At 34.5% G+C, this 22,214-nt stretch overlaps 1 protein-coding gene across 3 annotated transcripts in view; it reads left to right on the forward strand.

Annotated features, from left to right (window-relative positions):
- Positions 1 to 1,615: 1,615 nt before the first annotated feature.
- The window catches only part of LOC108766360 (retinal guanylyl cyclase 2), a 43,271-nt gene continuing 22,672 nt past the window's right edge, over positions 1,616 to 22,214 (forward strand). For all 3 annotated transcript variants that reach the window (XM_018515610.1, XM_018515611.1, XM_018515612.1), the window contains exons 1-2: positions 1,616 to 1,921; positions 14,914 to 16,555. The gene's annotated coding sequence lies outside the window, so the exon portion shown is untranslated. The remainder of the gene's footprint in view (positions 1,922 to 14,913; positions 16,556 to 22,214) is intronic.

A 22,214-nucleotide genomic window follows, 5' to 3' on the forward strand; every position in this document is an offset into this window, starting at 1 on the left:
TCAACGAAATTAACGTACACGTTAGATTCTCGATAGGATGAAAGAAATCGATGTTCTTTCATTAAAATTAAAATTTTATCAAAACAATAGTTTTAATATTAAGTAATTAATAATAAATAAAATTGAACATATATAAGTATAAATTATTTAGCATTATAATATACATACTGAAAAAAGATTCTTATATTTTAACATTTATTAGGACATAAATGGATTAGACATTCTTAGCACAAAAAAAATTATAATTACATTTCTAAATATAAAGATAGGTAACATGAACAAATTTGTGTTAACATATACAATAAATTTACATACACATAATAAATTTATGATATTTTTTATTGTAACAACAATAAGTTATTATATTTTTACATGTATTGTACATAATAATAAGTTAAATAATATTTTTTATTGTAATCTTTAATTTGGTATTAGAGAGGAATGTAAAGTAGAATAAAAATTCAAGACCCCAAGACGTGATTTTTATTATTTTCAGAGAGATACAAAGTTTGCAATATAGTTGCGTGACGGTCCGCACAATATGCGTTTATATCACTGAAACGTGTTAGTTCGAAAGACAAATATAACAGAAAGGTAAATGTCTAATTTCATGGATCAGAGAAATACGCGTATGTATGAAATATTTCACGTTTCTGTCTTCTTCTCCATATCGAATAATTTGTATACGCCAACATTAGCATTTTATAAATTTTTACGAATCTCGTGAATTATGTAGAATCTGAATACATGTAGGAAACTAAATAAGAAAAATTATTGTATTATACATCACACACGAGACCACTCGATATTGAAAACCCCAAAGAGGCGCACGCTGACCGCACGAGACCGCACCGCGATCGAGATGCACGTCCCATTTCGCACGGGCGAAGGCACCCAATCAAGCTCCAGTCCAGTTTCAATTCTGATCCGCGAAATGTCCCAGTGAACGAGAGAAAGAGAGAAAGAGAGAGAGAGAGAGATCACGCGCGAGAGAAAAAAAGAGATAGAAAGAGAACAATTCGAATGTAGGACGACGAGGCCGAGGGAAAAGTCTGCGGCGACGAGGAGCCTTTTCCCTCTCACTCGTCTTCTCGCTCTTTCTCTGGGTGCAAGGGGGTAGGTAGGTAGGGATGATCTGGCCTACCCTCTGGTGTTGCTGGCGTGCGCGCTGGTGCTTTCGGCTTCCCCGGGACGGACTCGCGCTCTCGCCCGCCGCCGTCGCTCTCTCTTCGTCGCCGTTCTCTCTTCGTCGCGATAGCGAGCGGCGGCGTCGCACGTATCGTAAGAGTAGGAGTGAGCTGGCCAGAGCTGCTGGCTCTTGCTCAGTCAGTTCGATACCGAGCGCCGAAGCGTTCGGTTCGCTCCGATTGCAGCGTGCGCTGTTATCGTTATCACTTTCTATCTGGTTATCACGCCGCTCCGGAGGACACCCGAGCGCTGAACGGGCCCCCGTATCCGGGGTACCATCGCGCTGACCGGGGGATGACGAGGCATGGAGCGCGCCGCCGGGGTTGCCCTGTGACACGCGGAAATGTATCACAGAACATGTGCGCTCCGCGGAGTTAAAAAAGCCGCTATAAAGTCATTCTGGACCGAAAAAGATCACGAGCGAGATTGAGGAATAGCATTTCGCGATTGAGGCCGAGAAAGGTTTCCCATTCTTTCTTTTGCGACGAAAGTAAATCGCTACTTTACGAACGGGACACTTGCGTGTCGAACCGGTGTGGGACAATGCTTTGGACCATGTGCACCTTTGAGAGGCTTCGCTTTGTGAATGAGCTTTTGAATTCCCGGGCCGAAGCGAGCGGCGATGAGACCGCTCGGAGGGAACAGTGATCTTTTTCAATGGATCCTCGTGCAAGGATGAGAGAACATCAATAGAAGAAAACGTAGCTTAAGTGCCATCATTAGCGATCGCCTTGTAAGTACTCCACATTCGGTTCATCGCGTGTTTCATTACTGTATATTAAAGCTTCTTTATCACAACGGCAATTACTTCGAATGTGTGACAGGCGGTATTTACGTAATTTGGAGGAAGACGATTTCAAGTCTAATTCCCTCAAGATGGTAAAATATAAGTTAGTTGCCTGTGTATGCGTGAATTTCTCTTTGGGGAAAGTACGCTCGCGACTTGGCACCAGAGTTATTCAAAACATTAATACGAATTCTCGTCGCGGTTTCTGAAGTTAATCTAAAGATTGTCTTAATGACTCGTTAGAAAACGCCGCTAGTGGTGAACGCGATTCTGAAAAAAGCTGTTTAATTTCTTAATTGGTGCGTCGATTTATTTAATTGTACGCATTCGGGGTGATTCGCGGAAAATTAACAATTTCGCGAGGAAGCGAACCGCATGGAAGAATGTAGCGGATAATACACTACACACGAGAGTATGCGCGGTTTGCTCCGCCGTATATGGTAAATGGCGGGATGGTTCATAGTAAGCGGGCATAACCCACGCACTTTGCATATCGACCCTGTTCTCACGTCTCTTGTCCTATTAATTAAGCCGCTAAGCGGTGTGATTTTGGATACTAAAACAATTCCGTATAACGAAATGGGAATATCATCGGGGATGCTTTGGCAAACAGATGTTGGACAAAGGATTAACTGATTGTTAGATGTGCGCAGCATTAAATCCAAATGGTTGCACACGTATTTATTGTTAAGAGATCAATGAAATATCAGTAATTTGGAACCGGTTGTTTTTAGCAATTTGTCAAAGACATAAGAAAACATATAAATAAATAAAATTCTCCATTTGTTTTTTAGTCTTGTTTTTAGGTACTTTAATCTGTTAAACCATGCATCAGTTTACGACATATAATTGAAAAACATTTTTGCATTTTAAATGTTTAAATACTAAGTATTTGAGTATAAAACTTTTCTTCAGGTGTTAGTTATAATACTGATTTACTTTTAATGCTACGAATTAGAAAAACATGTAAATGTAATCTTTAAATATTGTTGCACTTTTTTATCGATAAGTACTATTTCGAAGAAAACTTTCAAGGAAACAAGAGAACAGCTCTCTGTATTTTTTAAAACTAAAACCAAATGCATTTTCTTGCATAAATCGATATTCCTCCGCATTATTTTGTAAAAAGTATAACACTGGAAAATCCCAATTATCCTGATTACATACTGATTTGAGGGATGAAATATCTATCTCGTAAACTATTCATTTTTTTTAATGACAAATATAAGGCTATAAAAAATTAATTTTAAATATCTGTTATATAACAATTGCTAATAACTTTTTTCAGTCATTATTTAAGTTAAATTATAATATTTGATAATAGAATTTTTCAAGCGTACGTTATGCAGAATGTATAAAAGTGGTAGGTTTGTGAGAAATATTTTATTTTAAATACTCTTTATCTAAAAATATCCACAACTTTTCTATTTTGGTTTTTTATCGTTTCAAGTATTAATTGTAAAAGATTTAAGAACAGGGGGGGAGGAACTTCTGATCTCTTTAAGATTGAACCAAAAAAAAAGTCCAAAGTTCAGCTTCTTAATTGGTGCACATTTCGATTTACAATTGCTTGCGTAAGAGATGCGTTCGGGGTCATTCGCAGGACCAAATTATATTTAAAATAATATTAAATTACGCTATGTCTTTATTTTATGAAAAGATTCTGATGAACTTTAAAACATCAATCTGTAAAAAGGGTCGAACTAATTTTAAAACAAGAGTTCTTGGATAGACAACTTTGTAAGAGTCTTTTATTACTTTTGATTAAATTTGCTGTTTCAAAGTTACAAAATTCGCAATTCAATTTTCTTTATTTAAACATACATATTATTAATTCACAGAGAAAATTTACGCAGTCGTAATTACTTACACTTCAGCTTCGTTTTCTTTCCTTATTTCTTCGACTTCGATGTTATTGCATTAACGTACACACTGTACATACAGCGGAAACTCGCAGGTCTTCCAGATACTCCTGATAATCGCGACTCATTTTGCATCATGTTAGCATGATTTGCCCGTTCTTGTTTCAAACAGGACACTCTAAATTGGGATGCACGGACAGCGAAGTGACAACGCTTTACCAGGACTGAAAGTCCTGCATTCGCAAGTGAACCACTCTTCTGCGTGCCGCAGTAAAAGGAAAATAGAGGAATTCTCGCTCGCATACACGATAGATAAAAAGACTGCGTGTATAGAATGGGAAGCATTGAATTATGTCCATATCTTTTTGAAACAAGAGTCAAACGTGCAAGAACAAGAGAGGCGCAAAGGAAAAAAAGCAGAAATTTATTATATTCTAGAAATTATAACCAATATTATAAAAAATATTATAAAATATACATATTTATAGATCACTCGTTCGCGAAGATCGTTGTTAAGTGTTCGCTTTTATCTTATCCCCCTCAAAACAGTGGTGAAAGTAGGTATATACGCGAAAAAGACATGTATCCGGAAGAGCCTCTTTTTCACGTTATAAATCCTTCTTCACTTCTAAAAGTTTCGGAAGATAAAGCCGAGGTTATACAAAAATTGCACGCTTGGTCCACTGACATTTTTTGCGCGGAAGTACAAAAGAGCTTTGTACCTCGAAAACGAGGTCCTTCAAACATATAAATCTCTCCAAACTTTTGTAATTACATTAATAAGGATGGTACACTCCGATATTTATCTTCAATTCTCAAACGCATGGTAACAGAGTAAAACCAAGTAAAAAAAAAAAATGAAACCAACAACAAAGAAAGTTCAACGCCGTTATATGGAGTATTGAAAAAGTCCGCTCGAGTAGGCGGACCCCAAATGGAAGAAGCCTTTTTCTCATTCTGTATAATATTGAATATAACACTCTAAGGTCGACTCAAAGTTCCGATCCCCTTTATTAGGATACGTCCGGAAGCCGCGTTGATCCACCATTATCGCCCCTGCGTGGAATACGAAATGAAAGTGGCTCGCCATGTTGATGTGCTCGCCCTTATTTGTAACTCTATTACCAGAGAGACGACCAAGATTTTCATAGCGGGAATCGCGCGACGAAGAGATATCAGGATTATAATTACGCGACGCTACTTTTAGGCGTGCAGTTTGGTGATTAAATAAACTTCACTGCTCGTGACATTTTTTAAAACTGATATTAAAATGTCTCGACTATTCGCGCAAAATAACTCAATTGCTCGAATCATTCCAACTTGCCGTTTCAAAGTTAGAATAGGAACCATAATAGAATTATGTTTTAAAATTCGTGTGCTTGCGAAAGTGCTCGGACGTGATTTCGAGTCCGCGAAGTGTTCCGGAGTCTGTGAGAAAGGTCATATGTGAAGTATTTCATAGCGTTTGCGCTGCCCAGCATAAATTTATATGGATTAAAAAATAAATTTATGTATGAATTTTTCGTTTTTAATGTACCTATCTAAATATTTGCGTACATCTCTTATGTATTAATTTATTATAATAACTAAAGGTTAATTGAAAAAAATACAAAATTTAGATAATATTTGTGTGAATAGTTCTAAGTATAAATATTTATATACTAAACGTAAGCTTATATTTAATTGATACAAAAATCATTAATTTGATTTAACTATTATTTTTTTTATTGAGTATGTTTATTTACTTTAAGTAAATGTTTACTTAGTATTATTTAAAGAAATATATTAAGATTTAGTAAATATCGTTTTTTGTATAAAAATAAAGTAAATAAATTTAACCGCGTCTTATCTTGTGTATTTATATTAATAATAAATTTAAGTAATAATTTTTGTTTGTTTCTATACCTTATTTTATTTTTATATAATACTTAATACATACGAGCGCGATTCTTGTATTAGTTTTTTGTATGGATTAAACTAAACTTTGATGGAAACTCGACTACTCACGGAGCAATTCTCCCGATTGTCTGTAATCCTTGATTATAACGAAAAATTAAAAATAAACAATTTCAATGGCTAATGAAAAGAGATTTAAATCATTAAGCTGCGTACGTGTGCAATCCGTCAAAGCTGGATTATTCCATTGTGAAGTGTGCAAAATTGATAGAGAAAATAAGCAGCGTAAATAATAAGGGCATTTAAATATGCACGCATTTTATTTAGTCCGTTGTTTGAAAAATAACATCTCATTGCAGAGAGCATCCTATATTACATCATTTCAATAACGAAATAATAGCCCAGTATTTATCATGTGAATAAGTTAATCGCTCAATCTGAATGATTATCCTGATGTTCCACAAGGAGTTAATTTCCGCGTTTAAAGCACTCAAGTATCGATTAATAAAACGCTTTAAATAAAGAGCGTCTCGGGCCCCGTCGTCGTCGATACGATGCAGACAACGATAAAGGAGCCGGTGACGGTGACAGATCGTATTTTCGTTGCGATTATCGGAAAATACAGCGCGGTATTTTATATAATGAGCCGGCAATTATCTGCGACGAAGAAATATTGAATGCGCTTGGTTATAGGTATTTTTAATGTCGTTGATACGTCCCTCTCGACCGGTCTGCTGGAAAATATTTACAGTGCAGCAGCTTACTGTGATTAACAAGGAGGAAACGCTTGCTCGGTCGTCCCTCTCCGATTTTCACGAGCCTCAGATACGATCGCTCGAAGTAGCTCTGAGTAAGAGACCAGTATTCTTTTTTTATCTATTCTTTCTTCTTTGCGGATTTAGGGGTTGGTTTACAGCTGCTTGGAGCAAAGTCGATAAACGTGTCAACAGAATAAAATGCGAAGGGAAGGGAACTCGTCGGCGTGTAATTTTTTTTGTCCCGTACCTATGGAGAATTTGAAAATTTTATTTTTATGGGTTATTTTTATAGGCGGGCAGTGAGTTTTATTTTATCGATATTGAAATTCTATTAAATAATACAGCTGTTATTTTATAATATTAAACTTCCATAAAGTTACAACTGTCATTTTATCGATATTAAATTTCCATCAATTCACGACACTCAACGATATTACGTGCACAGTTACAGAAATTTCAACACTGATTATAATGTTTGCAATAAACAATTAACAACGTGAAAGTTTGTATTTTGTGAAAATAATAGAATTACGTCGTTCTTTCTCCCGTATATAATTCTGACCGCTAAAATTGTTCTATATCAAGCTGGCTCAGGTTTTAGAGGATGTATAAGGGATGTTATCTAAAGCGTCTGTTCCAAGTTTTATCCAAGTTTATCTCTAAGCTGGTCTTTAAATTGGATCAAGACAGTATCCACATTGGTGCGGGCTGGTCAAGTGGTTCGAATGTCTCGGTGAATAAACATTTTTATCTAAAATGTTGCACGCGATACTCAATCGAAATCTAATTGCTTTCGAGAGTGTACGATCATTGTACTGAATGGCACAAAATCGATTTTGTGTAAATACAAATAGCTGCATATATCGCGAGCGGGAGACAATATCTGCCGAAATGGAAAACCTACCTTGCTGTCGATGAACATCACTGTCTCTCTTTATTACTTTTTATTTCTTCAACTAGGCCACAAGCCGTCAGAATGAAACTAGCTTCGGCTGCAACCGTCAAGCCGAACTTTCCGTCATTTCGTCTTAACTTAAGCAGTCTGGTTTGCTTGCAAATATTTGGGAAAGCCAGCGAAGTCGTTTCCACATTCGCAGAACAATCTTATGAGCTAGAGGTAAGAGAGACATAATGGTGATGAGACTATCGCATGACTGGGAATGTGGGCTTCTGTTTATACAGTATAACTGCTGGAATGTGTTCCATCCAACCGCAGAAGAGAGAACAAAGAACAGAGAAGCGGCAATTGGTTCAATATTTAACGAAAACTAGAGCATTTCGGCAAATTAAGCTCCGAAAGTGTAAATAATGTTGTAGTGTAAATGTAAAATCTTGTTAACAGTTAATTTTATTTGACTTTATCTCAACAAAAGTTTCGGAGCTAAATTGCCAAAGTTGATTGTAAATTTGAAGCCTTCGGTTAGTAATCACTTCCTATTAGAGTTTCGTTAGAAAATTGTTGAATTTAAATTTGGTCTATTTACTCACATCAGTAAAGATTTGATGAGTCAATTTCAATAGATATAGTTGTATTATATTGATCAATCATGCTTTTATTGAACTTTCAATTTGGAAATAATTTCTTATGTAAAGCTAATAAAGTAAATTATTCGAAATATAAATATTTTTGATGTCTGACTATAGAAAGACTAATTAAAATTATAATTTGTATTAATTGCAGTTAATCAAAATTTAATTGGAGTTAACTCAAAATTCATAATATCTCAATACTATTTGTTCTCCATTATTATCAAAGATATTTGACTGCAATACACAGATTTTAAATTTTAATCTCTACTAATGGTAGAATGTATGTAATGTTCATGCCGGAAGGAGTTGTTTATTAATAAATTCACTAAATACTCAAATCGTTAAAACTCGAAGCTTTTAATTAAAAGCAAATGCCAGCACTTTCGTGATTTCCTCTAGGGTAAGATTACAAAGCGGAGAACATAAAATGGTCTTGTCTGAACTAATAAAAAATTCATCTCACAGCGTACGGAAATGGAAAGGTCTTGCTCTCACATTCAATTTCAAATTTAAAATGCCGAATATAAAGCATCAATCGGTAATCCAAGAACGTTGTATTTTCGCTGGAATACTTTGCAATAAACGATTAAGACGCACGAAAGCGAGAAAATTAACGAGGGAATAACGTGTAAAACTCTTTTTGTATTCCAAAGGCATTTATTATTAAAAACGTCCCATTGATTGATTTGCTGTAATCTAAGCATTTTCAATTTACGATCTTAGAGATCTTCATTACTACGCCATGCATAAAATATGACCCAACAATAGTAAAAGTGAGATCCCTCTAGCCTTCAAATAAACGATCTTTTCAAACCTGCATGTCGGATGGAGCTCGTTGGATTGCTTAATATATGATTTATGAGTCAGGCTGTAGGGACAAGCTTCATAGGATGGCGGTTTTCCCGCGGTACATTCTTCTCCGTTTGCTCTCTCGACAGCGTGTTCACCTTTGGGCATACAGTGTGCCTGCTCAATAAGAGATACACCGTCCATTTGTTCTTGTTGCATCGTTGCAGCCCCCTGGGAATAGTCATTTTCCATGCGAGAGACAGCCACACAGATTCTCTCAGTGGTTTTGACACGTATCTTTCGGGATCATGAATGACTCAGCGACGCTACTAACAGGTTATCACATGTCACATATTTTCTGTAAATTGAAATAAATGTGACTCTTGTCTTATTATCAATACATTGAGTATTCTTAAGACATGAACAATCAGATGTCGGTATAACAAACTAGACGAACAAGATTCGAGTATTGCTAAATGGGAAAACTTTTTATATTTAATATGAAATAAATGTTCGTGACAGACGAGCAGCTATCGAGATGTTAAATGCTAATTGGGATATTTTTATTTAAAAAGTCGTAATTATTCATTAAAATAATTGATACCTGAAAATTGATTTCAATTTATAAATGAGGATAAATGTGCAAAATCTGTTTGTGTTGCATTACAATGCAACACAAATAGCAATATGTAAACAAATGTATATTGCAAATTTCAGGAAGACAGGTTAATTAATATTCAATAGTTAACTAATTCTATATTTTGCAATTGACAAGATAGCAAATGTAAAATTGATTTGCGAGTGCAAAAGTACATCGTTTCGTATAACATTCCAACTTGTTACCATATATACGACAACAAGTTTCAATCACCTCTCGGGACAACGGACATTTTTTATTCAACTGCGTTTTCCCGTATTTCGATTTCGCAGAACTTATTCATTTGTATAGTAGCTTTATACCAAGAGAAACGTACGCTCGGTAGCCGGTTATGTTATATAAAATGATTGACTTGCTGCTGGTTGAATAACTTGGTCACAATAACGCAACGAAATCAATAATTATCCGCACACCGCACTCTGTATTGTCGGTGTAATTTTAGAGTACTATTCCCCATTGTGCCAGATGTTCTGTGTACCGTATATTACATTTTGGAAATTTAATATTTTGAAAACAACAACCTTAATAGTTACCTATGCAAATCTTTGATATGATTGTTTACGCTTTTGTAGGGAATTTTACGCTGGAAAATACACACACACACATCTCAACGATTATTCAATATTACGTTTATTGAATATATGAAAAGCACTACTTAATGCGTTAAACACGCTTTTAATAAAATATTTAATGTGTTCTATTATCTATAATAAATAAGGTATAATTTAGAAAAGCAGCTTCTTCCAAGCTGTTTTTCTTTGCAGTGTATCTTATATTAGGTATTTAATTATTTCTTGTTACCTGAAATGAAGCTGTTCTCTAAGGGAAAACGTCTTGCAACATCGAACACCAACGAACGTGCTAAAATGTTTCCGACTTTCATAACAACATCTCGCGCTAGCACCCACGCAAAACCCACCTGTGCCACTTGACATTTTCACATTGTTTCATTGGAATTATATAAGATACGCTTTGATACCGGTCGTTTTACACGTAAGTCGCTGTTGATCTCGAAGTTACGGATGATCGGCGATAGGTGGATAGTCGGGTGATGGGGTAAATGGCAATTAAGAGGGGATTATGTCCTAGGGAAGAGATTTTGCGGCCTTCATAGTATCTTCTTCCAGGACATTTGCTCCCGTATTCTTAACAAAGTTCTGTTAAATTTGTCGTTTTGGCGTCAAGGGATCGATACTCTTTTCTTAGCGATGCACAAAGTTCCCTCTCGACGATGTGGAGCGGGAAACATTGAAGAAAAACGTACGACATTGTTCGGACACCGGGGTACGAGAGGACGGAATTGTTGCCGAGGTTTGCAGCGTCATATGTAACGTGCCTCGGGCTAAATATTGATTTCTGTTTTAACTCGCAAGTATACGTAAAAGACTCTTTCTTATTGTAAACAATTGCGCAGAATACGCAATTTTATATTTTTATAAATTGTAAACGTAACATCATGCTCTAATATTCCGGTAATCCAGTAAAAAAAATTAATTATAAGAGAATTTTTTTAAAAGAATGACAAATAACATTTAAAGAAAAATGATTATATAATTATGTATTATATAACATTACTGCTGATTATAAGCGAAAGATCATAATTGGTAAGGTAAAAAAATGTAATTGTTATCATCGTTGTCTCAATAATGTATTATCGTTAATTTCTTAATTATATGGTAATAAGAAAATATATCAAATGCAATTAGTCAGATGCACTTATATTTGCGTTTACTTGATTGGCAGTACTAAATATCAAAGGAATAATTATAACTAAGGCTCTGATTTAATTTCGTTTTTCGAAGATATAAACATGAAATGTTTATTCGTTTATATTCATTTATATTCACTTTTTTATAGATGTGTGTGCTAAATATAAAATACGCGTAAATATATTTTCGTTTAAACATATAACACACACACAGCGAGCCCTGCTTAAAACACGTATATTCGGAAAAACATTTCTATTATAATAAACGGATATGCTAATTATACGTGTAAACGTGTTTTCGCTTAAACGTATAATAGCAAGCCCTAATAGTAACCCAATTTCAGCTAAATAACATTAATGTATGTACTTAGTATATAATTAATTAATTTTGATTAATTATATACTAATTTAATGTATTTTCTTGAGTGAATTTGTTAAATTATTATTTTAATTATATTAACGATATAGTTGAGAAACAGTGGCAGTCTATATAGAAATGATTAAAAATAACTTAAATGGAGTATAATTTAAGATTACAAGTGTAACAATGTAGTGTGTTCAGTTTTCGTTAAACAATGAGAAATTCTTGAACGCGTTCGTTAAACGATTATGCCATCCCGACGAGACACACGCATAGAATACAGCGGGAAATCTTGTAGGAAATAGATATTTTCATGTCGATACAGACGAATACAAATGGCAGCGTGCGCGACACAAAAAAATGTGCAAGACAGATTTTTTAAATGTATGTTAACCGGTTTTACGTCGGCCGTATAATCTTTTCGCACATTTAGTTCGGGCAATCCGACCACTAACAAGTTATATAGACTAACAAGTTACGACCACCGGTGGCGGACGAGCGGCAACGGAAATTGGGCAGGAAACCTCGATGGGATAAATTTGAGCATCACCTTGTGTACCACGTAATGGAGGGATTATCCCCCGCAAACACACGTGATTGACTAATTTTCATTATTTGGATCGATACGCACGTATACGTCAGCATCGTTGTAATTTTAATGATTATCGGAATTTATCTGTGTACATCAAAGGGGAATACTTTCTTGTTTGATTTCAAGCAAACATTATACTTACAAATTCGATTTGTTGCGTTTACTACTTGCCGTAAAATTTAATTTATGCGTTATAATTGCGATCAAATAAATACAGCAAATATCAATATACAGTTTAATGATCTTTATGGGCGAAATATTGTATATATAACGGTGTAAATTTTCTGAAAAATATAATTTGGTTCTTGAAAAATTAATGTAACTGTCAATCTTTAAATAGGATGACGCGATTCAAATCTGTGGCAGGAAATGTACGCAATACTTTTCGATAAAATTAAATAATCCTTTTTCATCGCTTTGAGTCGCGGTGAGAAAAAAAAAGATGAAATACAAATTCAACGTAACTTTACAAAAAAAAAAAAAGACAGTCCTAAAGTGACGTTCAGAAGTATTTTAAAGCATGAAGTCTTTTAAATTCTACCAAGTTTTTTCTTAACGGTACTTTTACTTCGAGCGACCGCATTTTTGCGATTCAAAACGATACTTTAATTTTGATGAGAAGTGCATCATTTAACAGAAGAAATATACATAAAATATTTTTCTACCGCATACGACTTACATTATTGTAATAAATTTTTAAATTAACATTGAATTGATTTCTCATTGAACGAGAAGATTAAATACATCATCTAATCCCTCAAAGAGTTAATTGACTTTGGGATGAGGTAGATCAAGTGGACAACGCGTAGCACCATTAGTATAATTTATGTTAAAAGGTAGATTATCTACGCATTGCTCCTCTTTTACGTAATTTATATTCACAACGCTGAATTAATTAAGACGCTATTTTAGTAAAGGAATGATACTTCTTTTTAAAAAATTTTCCCTGTGGCGTAAAGTGCAGGCACATTCTCTTGCACAATTCTCGTGACTACACCGTCGCCATTATATATCTTGCATCTATTTCTGAAGTTTAATAACGGTAGAGTCATTTGGATCGGAAAAGCAAATTTGTACGGATGGAAGTTGAGACCGTCGCGAGATATCTGAGCTTTTGAAGATCAATTCGATTTTGCGCTTTCGGTCGATATAGCGAAAAAAGAGAAACGTATTACACGTTTATTCGCAATACGGCAGCTGCGCAACGCAATACATCTGCTATGTAGGAATGCATATTTTACGGTAAAAAGAGCAAAAAATAAGCTATTATTGTGCAATTCTGATGGACATATCGTTCAGTTATAATCGAAAAACTTTACTCGTTATCGCGAACCGGGAATCTCATAATCGTTTTTATTTGCAAATTTTCGATCTTTTGTTTCTTTTTCTCTTTAGCCAGACCCAGTAATCCATCTCTTCGTGCATACCTGTCATTAATATTAAATATGAATAACTTATGCCCATATATGAGTATATCAGATAAAAGGGATTACATCAAACGTCATTCTGCTATTCTCAACGAATGCTTTATATGCATGATATTGTAATGATACTGTAATGAATAAAAATTCCTTTTTTTTTTTAAATATAATGTTTAAAAAATTTTGAAACATATATAACATAAATTATCGCACAAAACAAGTACACAGTACTGTTTTATCATGTTAACAGATGTTGACAACGTAATTTACAATCTAATATAACTGAAAAACCTTCCCGTTTGAAATTATAAAGTATCTTTAATAATCATAAATAATGATCAGCACGTTCAAATATAATAGATTTCCCACAGCTCGTAATAGTCACATTTATTTGGCTGTAATAGTCAAAATTAATTGCCCCTCGAGATATTAACTATGTACTATTGATTCTGTTGCAAATTCGAATGTAAAATCAGTCCTTTATCAAATGTCACAACTGTATTTAGATGCATTAAATCGAGACACTTGATCCGCTTTTGGTATTTAATGAATTGTCTTTGCACCTTGTCTTTGAGTGATAATTAATCTCATTCTTAGTTCATGAGCGCAGAACTCGATAGGATTAAGTCAAGAGTAATAACAGCTCGTAAACGGCTTCCATTAGCCGTTGCCAGATGCATGATATGCATTTACATGTGTATATCACTCTCCAGTCTTAATTTCCATAAATACGTATTTCCTAACAAGTTTAATAAACATATTTGCAACATATGGATAATGGCCAAATCGGTATTAAATCCAAAATTCTGTTCCTGATGAATGAATTTAATATCATCCATCAGATGATATCTTGACGAGATGCGATAGGATTAATCTAATATGTTTCTATAATTTATAAGTACTCGACTGATTTTTATCAGCTAATCGTAATATTTCAAAAACGAACGCGCCATATCGATTCTTGTTTGCAGCTTCTATAAATTCGTTTACGAGATATTAAAAAAAATATTTAATCAGAAAATATTTATTTACGATAAATGACTTTATTATTAGGTACTCATCATGTAATATCTCGAGATATGTAATATTATCGATAGAATTAAAGGAAAATTACGAGCTTTTGTTACAGATTGCGAGGTTTCAAATATATACATGTATATCGATATCAATCGATAACTTTCATAATAAATTGCTTCCATAAATTCATGTACAATAGATTCGATCGAAAGGCGCCTCTAATATCGAGATAATGTCCGAAGGGATTCATTGTTCTCCGCCGCGTAACATCTCGGGGCGCGACAGGGCAGGATTAACCCGAAATTATTGGCAGCCTATAATTACCAGCTTTCATTACTTGTTACAGATCATGACGCTGCAAACACGCACGACCTTTTCGCCTGCCAATCATCGCGTCTCCTACGTCGTAATCGCTTCAGATGCGATATAGCCTTGTCAGTGATTTCATGAGGCTACAGGTGCATCGAACTAACTCGCCCTAACTCACCCAATTTGGTATCGTCAACCAGGCCTGGTAACCCGCGGCGAAATGCAAGGACCGACATTTGACGCGCGTTATCGAGTTGGATGTCGAGTCGCACGATCAGCGACGATTCGGTCACATCGGGATGAGGTGGTGGCCGGACGGCCGGCACCGGATGGACTTTCAAATTGGGACGAATAAGCTGCGCCGACGATCGAACGGGGACACTCGCTTGAAGTGGCTCACCCTTCCAAGGGGAACATCCCGAAAAACAACGACCTCGATCCTCGCTCTCGCGCTGCCATCGTTACGGCGGGATCGATATATTCTGCAGATAGACGCTTCCGGAACGCCGATCTCATGCATATGTATATATAGCAACGCAGTAAAGTGTGCGAGAGATCAGAGTCAAGGTCGAATCGGCCATCCCGCTCCGCCAGACCGATATTTGAATCATGGACAGACGTAGTCGGAAATAGCACGCTCGATATCGTCTCCTAGTATATGTTGCTTCTGGCTAAAGCGAGTGTATGTTATTGTCTCTGATTGGCAGTAACCAAGAGCTAACAAAGATCGAGCTTTATGTAGCTTCAGCTACTCTATCTCTTATATGAAATTTGAGGCAGATATATTGCGACTGTAATGCGAACATCGTGTAGACAACGATCCTTCCGAAGGAATGGAGATAACGAAAATGGAATTTGGTTTACGATTTATATAAGTGAACGCGATTGTGAAGTATAATTTAATGGTCGACCGTCTGGTATGTAAATGCGAACGTTTCTGTGAACAGAAACTACCTATATATGGAAGTATCAGAGATAGAATCGCATTTATGAGTGAAAATGGTATAGAAAATAATCGGTGGGAATTTAAAATTTGCTAAATGAGCAAATTCAACGGGCACAAAAGACCGCTGTAATCGCGAAAATGTTTCTATTCATTAAACTTTAAAATGGTGGAAGAAAATACGTTTTGAAATTTGGATTATTCACCACGCTCAACCAATATAGTTCCATAAATGTTTGATTATCTCCGTAATAATGGAAAATTAAAATGTATTGTGGATTATCGCGGCCTCTCTGCGAACGTTTTTTTTAAATAGAATAAAGAGAAATATTTAATATCGCAAATTGACAATATTGAAAGTCACGGCAAAACCTTGGACAAAAATCGCGGATGGAAATAGCGGTGCAACTGTTGCTGCCATAAATTAGGTCAATGTTTCAGAATCTCTTGTTCAATCTCCGCGTGCAAGCTCCGCTAACGCGGCTTTAAACTCAACGTGACTAAAAACTGACGTGACACAGTGTTTTTCCCCGCGGCGACGGTGCGACAAAAATGTGTAAGCGCGAAAGTGGTTTGCACGATATCCATTCTGAGAGAAACCGTTTTAACCACTTTACGCGAAGGGACGTTTTATTAAGAAAGAGGCGTGACGTGCGGACGCCGTCATGTAAAAACGGAAATTCGCAAGATGTCAACTCGAAGAATCGACTATTCTGCCACGTGTAGTGCTTTGCAGGTATGTGAACTTGCGTTTTGTTCCGAAATCAAATTCACCAGCAACTTAGAACACGGATTTTCCAAGAAAACATAAAGCACCTTAGAAAGCTGAAACTTTTAGAAGAAAATACAAGTTATAAGAAACAATAGCAAAATGTACACAAGCATCAGCATCAATTCTTAATTTTTCTACATGTTGCTATTCTAACAACATCTAAATAATTCTAGCTATCGTTTGTGAAGTCTTTTAAGTTTTAATTATAAACTTTTGCGTATTAAAAATTATATTCAAATTAAATTTAAGCGTTAAATTGTAGCGTTTTCTACCAATATAATATTGACGCTACTAGATGTTCATTGTTATTTTAGTGATATGTCAATAGTATAAGTCCAAAGTTACATAGGACTATATAACTTGACCCATTTTCTAACTGTAATGTACGACGCCATCACGACTATCGGCGAACCTTGTTTGTTCTTGTCTCTTTGATAACATTCGGAACTAATATTCTATGGGATTAGAGCCCCTTTTCAGAAAAGCTACCTCATATAAAGAAGGAAAATGGACAGAATTCATTAATATCTTTGAGACGAAGATTTAAAAGCAAGGAAAAACTTAAGAGTAATAATGCTAAAATAAAGAATATCGTATCATGCAAAAATAAATCGATAAAAAAATAAACGACAGGTTAATGCCTGATGGAGGTTTTAAATTTAACTTTAGCTTTAATACTTTAAAACTCTTCGATCATCTCTGACGCTTTCCTAGAAATTTTTCTATGGAGAAATTACACGCAGGAAATTTTTCTATGGTGAAATTACACGCAGGAAATTTTATTCGTAGAAAGTAAAAATTTGCGTCAACGTAAACGAACCATGTTCGACTCAACAATTTATTTCCGAATCATCGGTAAGCTGCGCGACAATAACGTTAAATTTCTCAAGTCCGCTAATTTAGCGTATAATTTACTCTATACCACAGCAGATTCATCACCTGTTGATCCCATTCTTTCTGTATTTGACGCGAATTGGATGGGATTTAATGTGCCAACCTACCGTCAATCTTGGGAATTTACGATCCGACAGGAATTAAATGATCGAGAAGTGCAAACGTTGCTTTACGCGAGCGTTACTATATTGCACAGCTTTGATCAAAAGTACGCTATATGTTTGAAAAATTGAATTTCTCTTGTAAAGACCGCGTGTGTAAGCAATGGTGATATTTCTAAAAATAAACTGAAAAGATTAAAACGTCTCGTTGGAAAGAATAAGATATAGAAAAGAAAAATTATGGAACATAATTTGTGAAATATAAATTAAAATAATATGTTAAAATTGCATTTAAAAATAATAATTAATATTAATTATTATATAATTAATTATTATTAATTATACTACTAATATAATGAATTATTCCCATACACGTAATTTCGATTAACATTATCCATTAAAAATGTGTTATATATTTATTTACAGAGAAATTATCTCTTTACATAAAAAATTGTATTGTATTTATATATAAAATTTAATTAAAGGTTAATAATTTTATAAAGTTTATTTCATTAAATGAATACGCACGATCGATAAGAAATAATTACGCTAAATTTTACATAAGGCGTAACGCAATTAGACTGTATAGCGGAATAATTTAAACTCGATAATAAACACAAATGATATATTGATCTGTATGGAAAGATATTAAAAGGCACAGAAAAAAGTAATGGAATTTTCAATTAGCGGACGTGGAATTCTAGCTAATATTAAGAATCATCCATAATAAAGAAGTGAAGTTAACTACATATATATATGTGTATATATATATATAATAGAATCGATCACCTTCGCATATATGATATAATACGATTCCAATTTAACGCCATTATGAAATAATGAGTAACGTATCGAATTACCTAAAGCATCGATGTAGATATTATATCGAGAAAGATTAGATTAAGACGCAATAATACATTTTTAATGCTTTTTCTTATAATTGCTTTGTCTAGAAAAATTTTATTATTTAATAAGAATTGGTAATATCATTTTATCAGACAGTTTCAAAATTACGTCTATAAGAAATATTTTGAATATCTATAGAGACTAGTACAAAAAAATGAAAATGAATTTGGTGATGAGTTTGTGCTGGAACGAAGAGAATCATTTCTACAGTGAAATAGTTCGAAAATGTTTTAAGATCTTATATATATATACTTCTCCGTTCCTAGCATCGTTCATAAAGTAACAAAACGATGTTTTGACGAGTGACTGTAAAATTCAACTGGCCATTTTCGTTTAAAATCACTCAACGTCTTCCACATTTTTCTATCTTCTCTCTGTATGTTTTACTACCTCTGCTCACATTTCCAATTTAGGATGTAGAATCATGATTATCCGGCGTGTCTCCCGGGTACCGTCGAGCTGCTCGCCGGAAATCGTTATGAGTACCCATCAGGGGCTGATGCATTTGATTCAATGCGTTCATCGATGGTGGTTCTTGACATGCGCTCGAAACTTATTCAAGACGTAAACAGGAAAATCATCCTCTCGAAGTGCCTCGTAGATGTTAAGCTGAATTTCCCTAGGTAATTAGTATATTACCGTTGTTGACATTTAAACCGTGCTAAGGGGAGAAAGAGAAAATACGAATCTTAAGCATTGCAGCACAACTTTCTTTAATCAATACCGAGCGCATGAACGGTAATAACTCGACATTACCTTGTCTTGTAATTACATCACAGCAATTTTCTCAGGGCGTAACAAGCTCGTAATCGATCGTAAATGTTCAAGTAAAATGAGACCAACGCCTGATGTTGCCCGCAACAAACTAGTATCGGATTGTCTTGAACGTCTCAGGTTACAACCTCGTGAAAGGCGAAACTTTAGGACGTGTTTCAATCGTGTTCCAATATGTCACGTTCCAAGGAGAGGATTACATAAAATAAATAATCTTTTTTTGTGTTCGACAACGCAAGTATTGCGCAAGTTAACGTATTCGGAGGAACTTTTAAATAGATTCAAAGTGAATTTACAGTTTGTCGGATTTCCCAAAGTCCGGGATAAAAGCCCTTCGACTCAAATACGTGAGAAATGCAACTCGAGAATACTTACGTTCCTTTAAAGAAAGAATACAATTGAAAAAAATGTTATTCTCGAATTTTCTGTCTATTAGAAAAATTCACGTATTTATTTCCGTAGCCGCTCATTCATTCGCCACGAGTTCTCCATCGATATCCGGTTTGAGAACCAATTTAATATTCCGTCACAGTGGATAAAGTACACTTTTCTTCTCTCCCAATATAGAATAACGATAGTAATTATCATAGCCAATAGATATGAACGTGATAAGCGTTATAAAATTTTCCACAGAAATTTTTTTATGCCGCAAAAATTTTATTTAGGAATTTATCAATATAAATTTGTTACATATATATATTACATATTATTATTTATTTTAGAGAACATCATTGCAATTTATATTCTAAATTACAATTCATTGACATTGTAATATATCAGTATGTGTTTAATGTCGTATCAATCCAAATTAATTAAATAATTAATGTTAAATTTCTGTTTTTGTTTCAATTTCATCCATATGCCATTCTATTAACATGCATCAATTAATATTACATCTTTGTTCTTTAAATTATATTATGTTCCAATAGTAATAATCAATTAACGTTAATTATGAATGGCTTGGCGAATATTAAAAACGAATTATATGTTGGGGATTTTAAATCGATGATACACTCCTCTTTGGGTCTTCTTTCTGGAAATCCATGGATAGAAAAAAAGAGAAAGAAAAAGAGAAGTCCCGTGCGAGCGGTATTGAATTTGCAGTGATAACGTTAGAGAAAGCTAGCGAAATAAAACGCAAGCTCCGATTTACGCGCAAATCTACTTACGCGCAAAGGAATCTAACATTATCCGAAAGCATCAGGAAAGTGGACGCGCATTTGAAAGTGCCCCATTCATCATCGAGATAATCCTATGCGAAATCGAACCGATAATTAACTAGCTCGATAATCACGCTAAATGGAATTAAGCCGATAAACGTCACAAGTTCACACGTGGCTTTTAACGTGCTCGTGTGTGTCATAGACCAACCGTTATCTAGTTATCATCAAAAAGATAGCTGTGCAAACAGAGTTAGTAAGCAATTTCTGTTCTCCTAGTATAATACTGTAAAAACCATGTACCGTACACCGTGTAGTTTGGATCGTGTACTAACGTTGTAAAAATTGTACATAGCTGGTGTACTTTTTTTTTTTACAGCGCGATAACGTTATAACAGTGTGTTTTCGATGAAACCAGGGCACATCTCTGTTGTTCGACTTCGCGCGTATTAAAAAGGTTTAAAGCCGATGGGCCGAAGAGCAGATGTGACGAAGAGAAAATGACATTTTTCGGCTATTTTTTACTTCAGTAGTTTTTACAATATTTTCCGCGACTTATTCTCAGTCGGTTCATATATTTTGTTGCGATGCTAGCGTTAACTGTTACATGTTGAATTACAAGTTTAGAGTAGCACACATGAGAGAGTTAAAATAATTATTCTAACATTCATTAAACAATATAATGACATTTAACTTTTATACTCCATAAAGTGCGATAAATTATATAATTATAAACGAAAGTTCCAAAGTTTCTCTTTCATACACGCTTTTATAACCCTTCTAAACTCTTTTACTTTTTTTTATTTTAGAAAGGTCTGAGCTAATTCAACTATCGTAGATGAAAAGAGAAGTGGCGAGTTAGGAATGACTTATGCATTTCAGCATTCGTTATTTTCTTTCATTTTGAGCATATAAAAATATACTAGGAAATTTATGTTGTAGAAATAATATTTCGTTGAATGTAGGGCACTGTTTGCCTGTTGCTTGTAAAGTTACGGAAGTTTATATAACTTTGCTCGCATTTTTCACGTCAGTATTCATCTCATCACCAAACTCTGACTTGTCTACACAAAGCAATAAGAAAGCAGACTCGCATCAATCGCAACTTGTTAGAAAAATCTCATCTTGTTCGCGGATTCATTTGCTGCATCTCAAAGAGCTAATTATACCATAGAACTTCTTGTTCTTGCAGCATTAAAGGGAAGGAAAACACGATCACGTATTCCATGGTAAACAAAGAGCTTGTCCCGATTTCATTGGCTCACACGATATTTACTTTCAAGTAATTTCACGCAATTTCTCACATACGATGAGGATGGTTTCCTTCGTAATATGTCTCTGTAAAATCAAATACGTTTTTGGAAAATGAAATAATAAAAAATTATCGATTAATTATCCAAAAATTGTATAGGCTCTAATGATAAATCAATAATGAATAGAAAGCCTCTGAGAGTTGACGCAAGTTATCGTTGCGAATAAGAATTTATTATTATCAGATACAAAATTAACTTGCGTCGGCTGTCTGAGGCTTTCTATTCATTATTAAGTTATCATAATATTTTAATCGAACATGAGAAATTAATTAATATTATAATATTTTATATTTTATTTAATACTTTATAATATCAATATTATAATATTTTATTAGAAAAAGTTTATAAAAAAAGAGATTATTAATAACAAATTTCAGTTGTAAGTTGTTTTACAATGTGATCTATATAAAGACATCGGTGTATCAAAAATCATATGATACATTCAAGAACAAATTATTTTTAAAAAATGTAGATT

Source organism: Trachymyrmex cornetzi, unplaced genomic scaffold (assembly GCF_001594075.2).
Source record: "Trachymyrmex cornetzi isolate Tcor2-1 unplaced genomic scaffold, Tcor1.1 scaffold579, whole genome shotgun sequence".
Classification (NCBI taxonomy): domain Eukaryota; kingdom Metazoa; phylum Arthropoda; class Insecta; order Hymenoptera; family Formicidae; genus Trachymyrmex; species Trachymyrmex cornetzi.